The sequence below is a fragment of the Paramisgurnus dabryanus genome, chromosome 3 (genome assembly GCF_030506205.2).
Source record: "Paramisgurnus dabryanus chromosome 3, PD_genome_1.1, whole genome shotgun sequence".
Classification (NCBI taxonomy): domain Eukaryota; kingdom Metazoa; phylum Chordata; class Actinopteri; order Cypriniformes; family Cobitidae; genus Paramisgurnus; species Paramisgurnus dabryanus.
The window spans coordinates 50820011-50832186 of NC_133339.1; the positions used below are offsets into that span (position 1 = coordinate 50820011).

At 42.5% G+C, this 12176-nt stretch overlaps 2 long non-coding RNA genes across 3 annotated transcripts; both read left to right on the forward strand.

The window, feature by feature from the left end:
* The first annotated feature begins 9727 nt into the window (after positions 1–9727).
* LOC135761046 (uncharacterized) lies at positions 9728–11195 on the forward strand. Its single transcript, XR_010537678.2, has 4 exons — positions 9728–9872; positions 10285–10396; positions 10486–10566; positions 11021–11195. It is a non-coding gene; the product is annotated as an uncharacterized lncRNA (long non-coding RNA).
* Positions 11196–11355: 160 nt separating this feature from the next.
* Positions 11356–11905, forward strand: LOC135761073 (uncharacterized). 2 transcript variants are annotated; one of them, XR_010537698.2, is made up of 3 exons: positions 11356–11458; positions 11570–11630; positions 11784–11905. It is a non-coding gene; the product is annotated as an uncharacterized lncRNA (long non-coding RNA). The 2 variants fall into 2 exon arrangements; XR_012336485.1 differs by having other exon boundaries at positions 11367–11434.
* The last annotated feature ends 271 nt before the right edge of the window (positions 11906–12176 follow it).

Here is a 12176-nt window from a genome sequence, read left to right on the forward strand (position 1 = left end):
CTGTTGTTTCTCGGAACCGCTGGTTCGCTTCGTTTTTAGGCGGTGACCAGTGGGTTCCGGGTGGCTCTACTACATCTGGATTTCACAGTGGATTACCCGTCTGAGAACTTGGATTTCCATCTTCCATCTCCGCCTGTCATCCACCTTCAGGGCGGCGTGTATCATCCCTCTGTTGCGTGTGGTGACTGTGCTGGCGTTCTCGACGGAGTGCGTGGGTGGCTCTCTCTCTCTCTTCGGATCTGTACTGGACTATTGTATAACACCGACTCACTCTCTCCTACTGTGGGAGTGCTTCATCCCCACAGTAGTGATTTCACCAGAGTGAGTCAACGGGTGTGTGCCGTGTGTGGATCTACTAGTGACTTTGCTCTCCAGTTCTCTTTATTTACCCTTTTTCTCAATAAATCATTAACTTGCACTTGACTCCTGAGTAAATTTCCTGACAGATGAGCGCGCCAAAAATGGAGTCAGCAAGTTTTGAAAGCCTGGAGGTGCAGACCGCCCTTCACCAGCAGGGGGCGGCCATCGACCAACATTCATCGCTATTGTCTGCTGCTGCCAGAGATTTCAGCATCCTGTCTGAGCAATTGAAAGAGCTCAGCAACCGTTTGGATAAAGTGACTCCTCACCATGAAGCCCCAACCTCATCCAGAGAAGCCGCTTCATTCGAACGGGAGCCACACACGGCAACACCCTCCACCTACGATGGCGATCCTAACACCTGCAGATCTTTTCTACAGCAGTGCTCTCTCGTCTTTGCTCTTCAACCCCGTCGATTTTCTTCATCCACTTCCAGAGTGGCCTATGTCCTGACATTACTCACTGGAAGGGCGAGAGACTGGGGTATGGCCGCCTGGGGGGCTAAAGCTCCTTTTACTTTTTCGTTCGAGGCTCTGGAGGAAGAGATGCTAAAGTTATTTGACCGCTCACTCAAGGGAGACATGGCAGCGGCTGAGTTGGTGAGATTACGGCAACGTAATGACTCTGTTACTGATTTTGCTATACGTTTTAAGACGCTCGTCATTTGCTGCAACTGGAACGACGCGGCATTACGAGCACAATTCCTCGAGGGTCTCACGCCAGGTATTCAAGACGAGATTGCACTGAGGGAGCCACCCACGTCACTGGAGACTGCCATCGATCTGGCTCTGAGGGTCGAGTCTCGCCATCGGCAGAGAGATCTACGTCGCTCATTTCGCCAGCTGATGTCAGAAGCAGGGGAGATCGCTTCAGAGACGCCCTCCGAGGAGCCTATGCAGCTGGGCAAGTTCCGAATTTCTGCTGGAGAGAGAAGTCGTCGGCTGTCTAATGGCCTCTGTTTATATTGTGGCAAGCCGGGGCACCTGGCGGCCACCTGTCCGGTAAAAGCTCACGCCCGCCGATGAACCTGGGAGTCTCGGTGGGCGCATCGTCATTTAAATCTCCCGTAAGCAGCACCACACTACCTGTCGTTATTAACTCTTTCTCGTCACAGGCGTTGCTGGATTCCGGTGCGGAGGCGTGTCTTTTGGATGCTGGGTTGGCCAAGTCCTGGGGTATTCCATTCATCCCTCTCTCCTCTCCTTTGTCTGCCTGGACATTGAAGGGCCAGCATATGGCTGTGATCACGCACCGCACACCCCCTGTGAGTTTGTTTGTTTCTGGCAATCATCGTGAGGAGATTGAATTTTACATCTTAGAGGATTCACAATCGCCAGTCATTTTAGGTCATGACTGGCTATCCAAACATAATCCTCACGTTGATTGGCAGAACAATGTTGTGTTATCTTGGAAGTCTTCGTGTTATGTTTCTTGTCTTGGTCCTGCTCCCTCTCTTGTCTCTTGTTCTGTCTCGCAGGTTCCGGCTATCGATCTCTCAGGGGTCCCGGCGGTGTACTCGGATCTGTATCAGGTTTTCAGTAAATCCCGGGCTACTTCTCTGCCTCCTCATCGGTCGTATGATTGCGAGATCAAACTACTTCCCAACACTTCTCCGCCTAAGGGTCGTATATTTTCCCTAGCTAAACCAGAAAGAGAGGCTATGGATAAATACATTAATGACGCTCTTAAAGCCGGTCTCATTCGCCGCTCCTCGTCTCCAGCTGGTGCTGGATTTTTCTTTGTAAAAAAGAAAGACGGGTCTCTTCGTCCGTGCATTGACTATCGAGGGCTGAATGACATTACTGTTAAGAATAAGTACCCCTTGCCATTAATGTCATCAGCATTCGAGTTATTACAGGGAGCGCGCGTATTTACCAAGTTAGATCTGCGCAACGCTTATCACTTGGTACGTATTAGAGAGGGCGATGAGTGGAAGACAGCCTTTAATACACCTTCTGGACACTGGGAATATTCCGTTCTGCCGTTCGGTCTTTGTAACGCTCCAGCTGTCTTCCAGACCATGGTCAATGAAGTGCTGGGTGACATGATTAACAGTTTTGTCTTTGTGTATCTCGATGACATTCTCATCTTTTCTCCCTCAATGCAGATACACACTCAGCACGTTCGCATGGTTTTACAACGGCTATTAGAGAATCAGTTATTCGTTAAGGCGGAGAAGTGCGAGTTCCACAAGAAGTCGGTTTCGTTTCTGGGTTTTGTCATTGCCGAGGGAGAAATTCGTCCCGATCCCGCTAAGGTTAAGACGGTTGCCGATTGGCCAGTACCCGACACTCGGAAGGAGCTTCAGCGATTTCTGGGGTTCGCCAATTTTTATCGGCGTTTCATCAGAAATTTTGGTCAGATCGCTAAGATTCTCACCGCTCTCACTTCACCTAATGTATGTTTCCGTTGGAGTAGAGAGGCTCAGGAGGCCTTTGATGTGTTAAAATCCCGGTTCATCTCTGCGCCTGTCCTCTCTATTCCCGATCCGGCTAAACAATTTATAGTGGAAGTGGATGCATCTGATGTCGGGGTAGGCGCCGTTTTATCACAGCGATCGTCTATTGATGGGAAAGTACATCCGTGTGCTTTTTTCTCTCACCGGTTAAACCCAGCAGAACGTAATTACGACATAGGGAATCGGGAGCTGTTGGCGGTTAGACTCGCTTTGGGTGAATGGCGTCACTGGTTGGAGGGAACCTCGGAGCCCTTTCTGGTCTGGACGGATCATAAGAATCTTGAATATATCCGTTCGGCCAGAAGACTAACATCTAGGCAGGCTCGTTGGGCACTCTTCTTTGATCGTTTCAACTTCACCCTCTCGTACCGGCCTGGCTCGAAAAATACCAAACCTGATGCTCTCTCCCGTCTGTTCGAAAAGTCCGATTCGGAGAGGACGGAGACCATTCTCCCGGAGGGGAGGGTGGTCGGCGCCCTCGTATGGGGAATCGAACAGCGGGTGAGAGAGGCCGGCCGGGAGGGGGAAGTTCCGGAGGGGTGTCCGGCGGGTCGCCTATGGGTTCCTGAGCGGTTACGTTCCGATGTCATCCGGTGGGGTCACGAATCCAAATTTGTCGGCCACCCAGGTATTCGGAGAACGTTGGCTGCCGTCCGTCAGCGTTTTTGGTGGCCTTCTATGTCCATTGACGTCAGACAGTTTGTACTAGCCTGTTCGGTTTGTGCTCGTAATAAAGCATCTAGTTTACCACCCGCTGGTCTGCTTAAATCTTTGCCCGTGCCCTCCCGCCCCTGGTCTCATATAGCCCTTGATTTTGTCACCGGCTTACCGGCATCTAATGGTAACACTGTTGTTCTAACTGTGGTGGATCGTTTTTCGAAGGCGGTTCATTTCATTCCCCTGCCCAAGCTACCTTCTGCAAAAGAGATGGCTCAGGTTTTGATTAATCACGTCTTTCGGTTACATGGTATTCCGACTGACGTAGTGTCAGATAGGGGTCCTCAGTTCATCTCTCGTTTTTGGCAGGAGTTTTGTAGACAAATTGGCGCCACGGCCAGTCTGTCTTCTGGTTATCACCCGCAGACCAATGGGCAATGCGAACGGGCTAATCAGGATCTCGGTAGAACGCTCCGCTGTCTGTCGTCACAATATCCGAATTCCTGGTGCGATCAGCTCCCGTGGGTTGAGTATTCTCATAATTCTCTTCCCGTTACGTCTACCAATTTGTCCCCGTTTGAACTTTCCATCGGTTATCAACCCCCCCTGTTTCCATCACAGGAGCCCGAGGCAGCGGTTCCGTCTGCGTTAGCTTTCGTACGCAGGTGCAGACGCACCTGGAGGAGAGCTAAGACCCTGTTATTATCCAATTCCAGACGAACCAAAGCTGCAGCTGATCGTCATCGGCAACCTCCACCCCGTTACGTTTGTGGTCAAAAGGTATGGCTTTCTACCAAGGATCTGTCTCTCCGTGAGCCTTCTCGTAAGCTGGCTCCGAGATTCATTGGGCCATACAGTATTTCTAAGGTCATTAATCCGGTGACGATAAAGCTTAAGTTACCCCTTTCTCTTGGTCGGGTTCACCCTGTTTTTCATGTATCCAAGGTTAAACCTGTGATGTTTGCTCGCTATAATCCTCCTGTCTCTGCCCCTAATCCCCCCGCCCCTCGTCTAGTGGATGGTGCCCCTGTCTATACTGTTAAGAGGTTACTAGACTCCCGCCGCAGGGGCAGAGGATTTCAGTACTTAGTGGATTGGGAAGGATACGGTCCTGATGAGAGGAGCTGGGTTCCGGGTCGGGATTTGCTGGATCCTGGGCTGATCGAGGACCTCCGTCGGCGACAGGGTGAGTCTCCCGGTCCGTCTGGTGCCGGTCGTGGGGGGGGGGCTACTGTCATGACTGCTGGGTGATCGATGGCTGTGTGATCTGTGTGTGTTGTTTACCTGTGGTGCCGGTTCCTCGTGTATTCACTACTCCGCCCCCTTGTTTCGGTAATTGTTCACCGGTGGCGTCTCGTTACCTTTTCCCTTTATATCACACGTAGTCCTGTCCTTCGTTGCGCGCTCATTGTTTTATCTCAGTCCTGCTGCCCTGCCTTGTCTTGTCAGTCGTGCTCTGTCTTCTCCTCTGATTACCCCAGGTTTGGTCTCGGCGTTCGGGGACTCGTCTTCAACCGGACCGCTCGCTTGTGGAGTACTGGATTACTGACTTTGTTTGTCTCTCGCTACAGCTGGTTCGCTTCGTTTTAAGGCGGTACACCAGCTGTCTCCTTTCTCTCCGGTTTGCATCACCCGTGAGTGGAGTACACCTCATTACCATTGTGGATTATTGACTTTAATGACTGTTGTTTCTCGGAACCGCTGGTTCGCTTCGTTTTTAGGCGGTGACCAGTGGGTTCCGGGTGGCTCTACTACATCTGGATTTCACAGTGGATTAGAGATGCGCGGTTGGCGGTTACAGCCGCGGACTCCGCGGATAAACCGCGGATCGGGCGGATGACGTGACGAAAAATAATATTTTAATTAGATTCGGGCGGGTGGCGGATCGACTGCTTGTTAGCTGTGTCCTTCTAAGCATGCAACCTTAAAAGGTGAGCACTCTGTCTTTCAGGGTGGCAGCCTCAGAAGTTCTCAAAGAGAACTGAAATGAGACGGTCTAGCCTTCTGAGGACCCATAATTTGCGTCACCTGTTGCACGCGCCCCCAGTAGCCCCCACCGCGCCTGTCAGCAGAAAACAGCGGAGACATTTCTGACTTATTAAAATAAATATGTAATCAAAAATATTAATTTATTTTAGAAAATATGACACATTGATGTAGATTAAACTATTCAACAGTATATCAAATGATCAACCTTATGTTGCAAATATACGCAACATAAACAGAATAATATTAACACAAAACATAACTTATAATACTAAAACAGTGACAAGAAAAAGTTTTCTAATACACTTTTATTTAATAAAGGTTTTAATTGTTTGGGATAGCCTCGGCATGTTAAGAATCCATTCGTTCTATCATTAACAGCGCAGAGAAATGAGGACGCATTTTGACATAGCTCTTATCAACGCCTCAAAAAATGAGAATTAAAAACAAAGGAAATAGAAGGTCAGAAAAGGTTTGCCTGGAATAAGTTTTACAAAGTGGTAAATCAGGATGACACCAGTGCAGACTATGTAATTTGTGCGTTTAATTTAGGCATTACTTATTTATTTATTTTTGTCCCGTGTGCGCCGATCGGAGACTGAGTTCACTGCTGATATTCTGATATTCTAGTCAGCGGATGGCGGGCGGGTGCGGTTTTGAAAACTGGTCAGAAACGTTGGTGCGGATGGATGGCGGACGGATGATGAGTTTTGTGATGCGGTTGCGGATGAAATAATAGCCCATCCGCGCATCTCTACAGTGGATTACCCGTCTGAGAACTTGGATTTCCATCTTCCATCTCCGCCTGTCATCCACCTTCAGGGCGGCGTGTATCATCCCTCTGTTGCGTGTGGTGACTGTGCTGGCGTTCTCGACGGAGTGCGTGGGTGGCTCTCTCTCTCTCTTCGGATCTGTACTGGACTATTGTATAACACCGACTCACTCTCTCCTACTGTGGGAGTGCTTCATCCCCACAGTAGTGATTTCACCAGAGTGAGTCAACGGGTGTGTGCCGTGTGTGGATCTACTAGTGACTTTGCTCTCCAGTTCTCTTTATTTACCCTTTTTCTCAATAAATCATTAACTTGCACTTGACTCCTGAGTAAATTTCCTGACAGTAAATACTATAGAAATATGAAAGTAATACCACAAGAATATTACAGACGGTACAACACAATCCTGTGGTAAAGTGTCCCAAAAAACAACATAATACCTGTGGTAAATAATACAGAAATATGAAAGTAATACCACAAGAATATTACAGGAATACTGCAAGAATATTATATTACAGAATCCTGTGGTAATTTCTGCAGAAATATGAAAGTAATACCACACAATCCCACAAGAATATTACATACTTTACAACAAAATTCTGTGGTAAATACTACAGAAATATGAAAGTAATACCACAAGATTACTGCAGGAATATTACAGACGTTACAACAAAATCCTGTGGTAAAGTGTCCCAAAAAACAACACAATACCTGTGGTATATACTACAGAAATATGAAAGTAATAACACAAGAATATTACAGGAATACTGCAGTAATCCTACATACTTGACAACAAAATCCTGTGGTAAATACCGCAGAAATATGAAATTAATACCACACAATCCCACAAGAATATTACATACTTTACAACAAAATTCTGTGGTAAATACTACAGAAATATGAAATGAATATTACACAATCCCACAAGAATACGGCAGGAATATTACAGACGTTACAACACAATCCTGTGGTAAAGTGTCCCAATAAACAACACAATACCACACAATTACCACACAAGTTTTGTGTGGTACCTGTGATGTTTTATCCCATGATATACCACTGGATTACCACAGTACATTTTTGTACGGTAGTTGCTTGGTAGTTATAACTGAACTGCAGGTTTGTGTAAGCAGTAAATATCTTTTAAGCAGTTCTTTCTAGCCCGTCATGTCTTGTTAGCTACTGCAGCAATCAAAATATTCCATACATGCATATGAAATCACTCGTTATGATATAGTCTAATATTTTTATTTGTCTTCATTAAGGAGGCAAAACTATTCAGTGTTGTGTATGTTTAGAAAGCTTGAAAGAACTTAATGTTGCATTTTCCAGGATACTTTGAAAAGAAAGGCTGATATCCATTTTTTAACCAAAAAGAATAGAAAAATCAAATACTATGGGAGTGGAAGGTACAAATAAAACAGAAAATATGTTGTGGAAGGGAGAGGAGTAGATGAAGTCATGAAAGAAAGAAACATAGAAATGGATGGTGAAGAGCTAAAAGAAGTGAAAAAACAGAAACAATCCATCAAGAAGTGAGTGAAAGGATTAAAGAAGAGGGTTATGAGAGAAAGAGATGTGTGCCTTTCAAATATGTTTTACATTAATATAAACTAGGCAAACCTATTTTATTTATATAACAGTCTTTATACCATTATGTTCAACCTTGCTCATCATGGTTACAGTCAGTGTTTTCAACCCTATCTCACGGCGAATTCGTAATAATTCAAATGATTTAACCAAGTGGCTAAATCGTATGAAATCATACGAGCTGGCTCGTACGAAATCGTACGATTAGTTCATGGCATTTAACACAGCCCTGTGTTGCAGGGATTTCGTGCGCATTAATACGAATAGATTAAATCGTACTATACCATACGATTTGTTCATCGCATTCAAGAAGCGTGACCCGTAGCCAGAAAAAAACCTCTGGGTGTGCATCTGAAAATCTGCATGTGTCACAAGCAGGCAAGATAAACGCTGGGGAATTCAGGTGCTGTAAATCCGGTGGACAGGACTCATCTCGTTATATATCAAAATAATTTATAAAGATCTTTAAACGAAGGATTGGAATATCAGATAGTTGACATGGTAAGCAAGTTAGTTAATATTTTTAATTAAAAAAAGGAAAAAGGAAATAAAACTAATAGCATACATTATTGTTGTTGCGGTGTGTCACGTGACAATCATGACCCGTCGCCATGGACACAAGGGGTCAGATAAAATATTTTTAACTTACGCGTGAAAGGCTTGATTTTAAAAATATACATATATTCTAAGTAAACAACAACAGCCCTAGTTTATTAAAAAAATATATTGAAACTATAAATAAATATTCTGCATCGATTTTAGGTGTGCTACTGTGGGTGGCTCCGGCACACCCGTGGCTACGCCCCTGCCGTGACCCAAATCTCGTTCGCACATCATCGCGATATTTATCATCTGTTTACAAACGTCGCCACATCTCGGTGAGTATACAATAAAGTGTCTGTTTGTTCGATATTAAATTCATTATGTCGTTTTTAAACCATATCGGCTTCTAAATGTTCTCTGAGTTGTATTGGTCATCTATATTACATTCTTTCTAAAAGCTAGTCACGTTATGTTAGTCACCATTATCATAACACGACAGATCCTCGATCATTTTATTATATTCATATTTTTGCAATTAACAGTTAACTACCAATGTACTTCTACTGTGGTATTTTGTGTATTTGTGTGTATTTAGTACACAAATCATACCATGTTTTCACCGCAGTTAGTCTACTAACTTCTACTGTGGTATTTTGTAGTACAGTAACAGCAAACCTTATGCACAGTAGTTCAGCCCTTTCATCATGGTGTAACAACAACACCATGCTTTTAATACATTTGATGTACAATACAGAAATCTTTAGACATTCAGATCTTTCTTTTTTGGTCAGTTTTATTCTATTGCCGTTTTATTTATTTATTTATCTTATTATATAGTCTTATGATAGTGGGCGGATCTTGGGGTTTGTTGTAAATAGTTATACACATCCAATGTTTAGTAAATAAAGAATTAAAAAAATATCTCCAACTCACTCACTCTCCAACTCATTCATTCACACACTGACACACACAAGGCACCTGGATCCAGAACACGCCAGTGTAGTGCTTGCTACAAAGAAATTGGCGGTGCCTCCAAAACCTGCAAATACTGCGGAGTAAAGATTATACAAAAGAAAAACTTGAAAGCCCCAAAAGTAAAATTTGATGATCAGTGGGCCAGCCAAATAAAAAAAACATGCCAATTCTAACAAAATTATGAACTGTGTGGACTTGCTTGTAAGTTTCATTTATAAAATATATATTTTTATTTATTTATTATCATTATTACAACTACAATTCAGTTCAGTAAACAAAAAACAAATATTTATTTAGGTAGATAGTGGATAAGAGCATAGTTTTTCATTTGACTGTGTACTCTTGTTTAAAAGATTTTGTTCTCTCTTCTCAGCTTCGTAAGATGGAATTGCTGGGCTTCTTTCCAATGCTCTTTATTACAACACAGAGAGGCCAGCATCACTCCACAAAAGTTTTTGTTAAAAACGTCAACGTTCAGAGGCATCACTCAGTACCAGTCATGCAGAGACTTTATGAGGCTGTTGTAAGAGGTATTTATTTGTACACATGCATTTACCAATTGAAAAGCTCTTTGTATTATAATGGTCTTTTTTCACAGACTGTGATGATGCATTTCCACAGTTATTAACATGGTAAATCTACAAAGTTTATGAATGATAATTCCCCTGTTTGATTCTAGCTATTCATAAAATGCCTAAAATAGCATGACCCTAACATAAGCCATATTTTATTAAATTTTTTAGTCACCAAATATAATTGTGAAACTTTTCAGCAATTTTATAATATTCACTTATATAAGAAAACATGAAAAATGTTTAGAATTATTCTGAGTGCCCTTATTAAGTATTTAGGTATTGAATGTGATGCTGGAGATTGTATAATTATTTTTTACTTTTCTTCAGTATAAAGTGTTTTATCATTCACATTTTTGTGTTGAAATAGATTAGCCTATCCCCTGTATGTCACTGATGCACTACTTCAAAGATGTGAGGACAAGAACATACACCTGCGAGTAGTCTTAGACATTGCCTGTGTTGTTGCCTCACATTTGCAGGTAAGTACCCTTTTTTTCTGTGTAAAACTGAATTATTGTTTTGAGAAAAGACATTTAACTCAAAATTATGTCATACTGTGTTCAATCAGAAATCAGGGGAGGGCATACCACACAACATCTCCTTAGTCATACCAGCATTTCATGATTATGGACACAAATTGCCCTGCCAGGTAATTCATTGACTTTATAGGGATATCAGGACAAGTTACACACATCATTCACTCCCTGTTTGGTCTCAAATTTTCTTGTCTATGCACTGCAAAACTGAAATTAGCCAGAAATGCCTAAAAATAATCTTTAACATTTTTCCAACCTGACATTTGTCTAAACTTGTTTCAGAGATGCAATGTATAAGACAACCCAGTGGAAACCGTTTATCTCAAATCTGTCTGGATCAAACTAATCACTATAAGCAGAGGATTGTTATAACCAAATTGGTTTTCTTTGTTTCTTTTTATTACCTAATTTGTATAATAATTACATTAATATAAAGTAATAAAAAGAACGGCTTTGCTTTTTTTACAAATTAAAAGATAAAATACCATAAGATCACTATAAAAACGAGGATCATGCTTCGTGTCAGTGTACAGTATGTGATATTTGACCACTTTGCTTCAATCATAGATCAAGTACAGTACCAGATGGCTTGATGGGTTTGGGCTCACAGACGGGGAAGGAATGGAAAGGCTGTGGTCTTTCCTCCAAAGATTTGCTAGAGTCACAAAGGAGATGACTCCATCTCATCGCCTTGACCTACTGACTGATGCCCTTTTGCATTATGGACGGAGGAAATCAACTGACCTAGGTGTGTCTACTGCTGTATAACCTTTCAAAATTCAGTGCTGGTGGTTCACTGTTTATACATTTTATATTTTCTGGAGTGAAGCCGATCACACACAAAATGGTAAGCATACTATAAGTAGATTAATTAAACTGTCTTTTCATAGGTGCAGCTCCTGCAAAGAGTAGACAAAGCAGAGAAAATATTGATTCTCGCTCCTCAAGAAGATATCTCTTCTGTCATCAGAGAGGCACCAGGTAAACAATGCACATAAGAAGCAGGTAACAATTAGTTGTAGATGGGAGAATATTTCATTCAATTTATAAGTGCATTTTGCACAAGAGTATTTAGGATTGATGTGTGTCTTGTTTTCTGTTATTGTTGTTGTATAGTGTTGATTTCTGAAGGAGACATGGAGAGATGGAAAAAAGCTAGCCCAACAGAAACCAATAAGTAAGGAACTGAAGTTAAAGTCTTAAATACGGTAAGAATGTAATGAACACTATTAACAAAGAAACATAAGTAACATGAAATGAATTACTTTATTAGAAGTAACATGAAATTACTGACTTTATTAGAGTGGTAGTGATGTCGTCTTTTCTTCAGACACTGTCTGTAGATGGAAAAGGGACTACATCATCAGACTGATTCAGTTCTACAAGTTCAAGTAAGAGTTTAATGTTTTTATGTAAGACTATGGTAATTACAGACGTCTTTAAAGGAAAACATTCAATATTTTACTATGTTCTTAGCTCAACTTAGATGAATTAATGCATACCTATCTTTATTCAATGCATGCACTTTTAGTCTTTGTTAAGCACTTCGTGAATGTGTTGGCATTTAGCCTAGCCCCATTCAAGTTTTATTTTGTGCCACTATACTTACTCGTCTAAATACCTGGAAGTGTTTGGTGGCTTCTAAATTCATCCCTGTTTGGAGCCATATGAATGAATGGGGCTAGGCTAAATGCTAATACATTCTAATATTCTAATAGGCGCT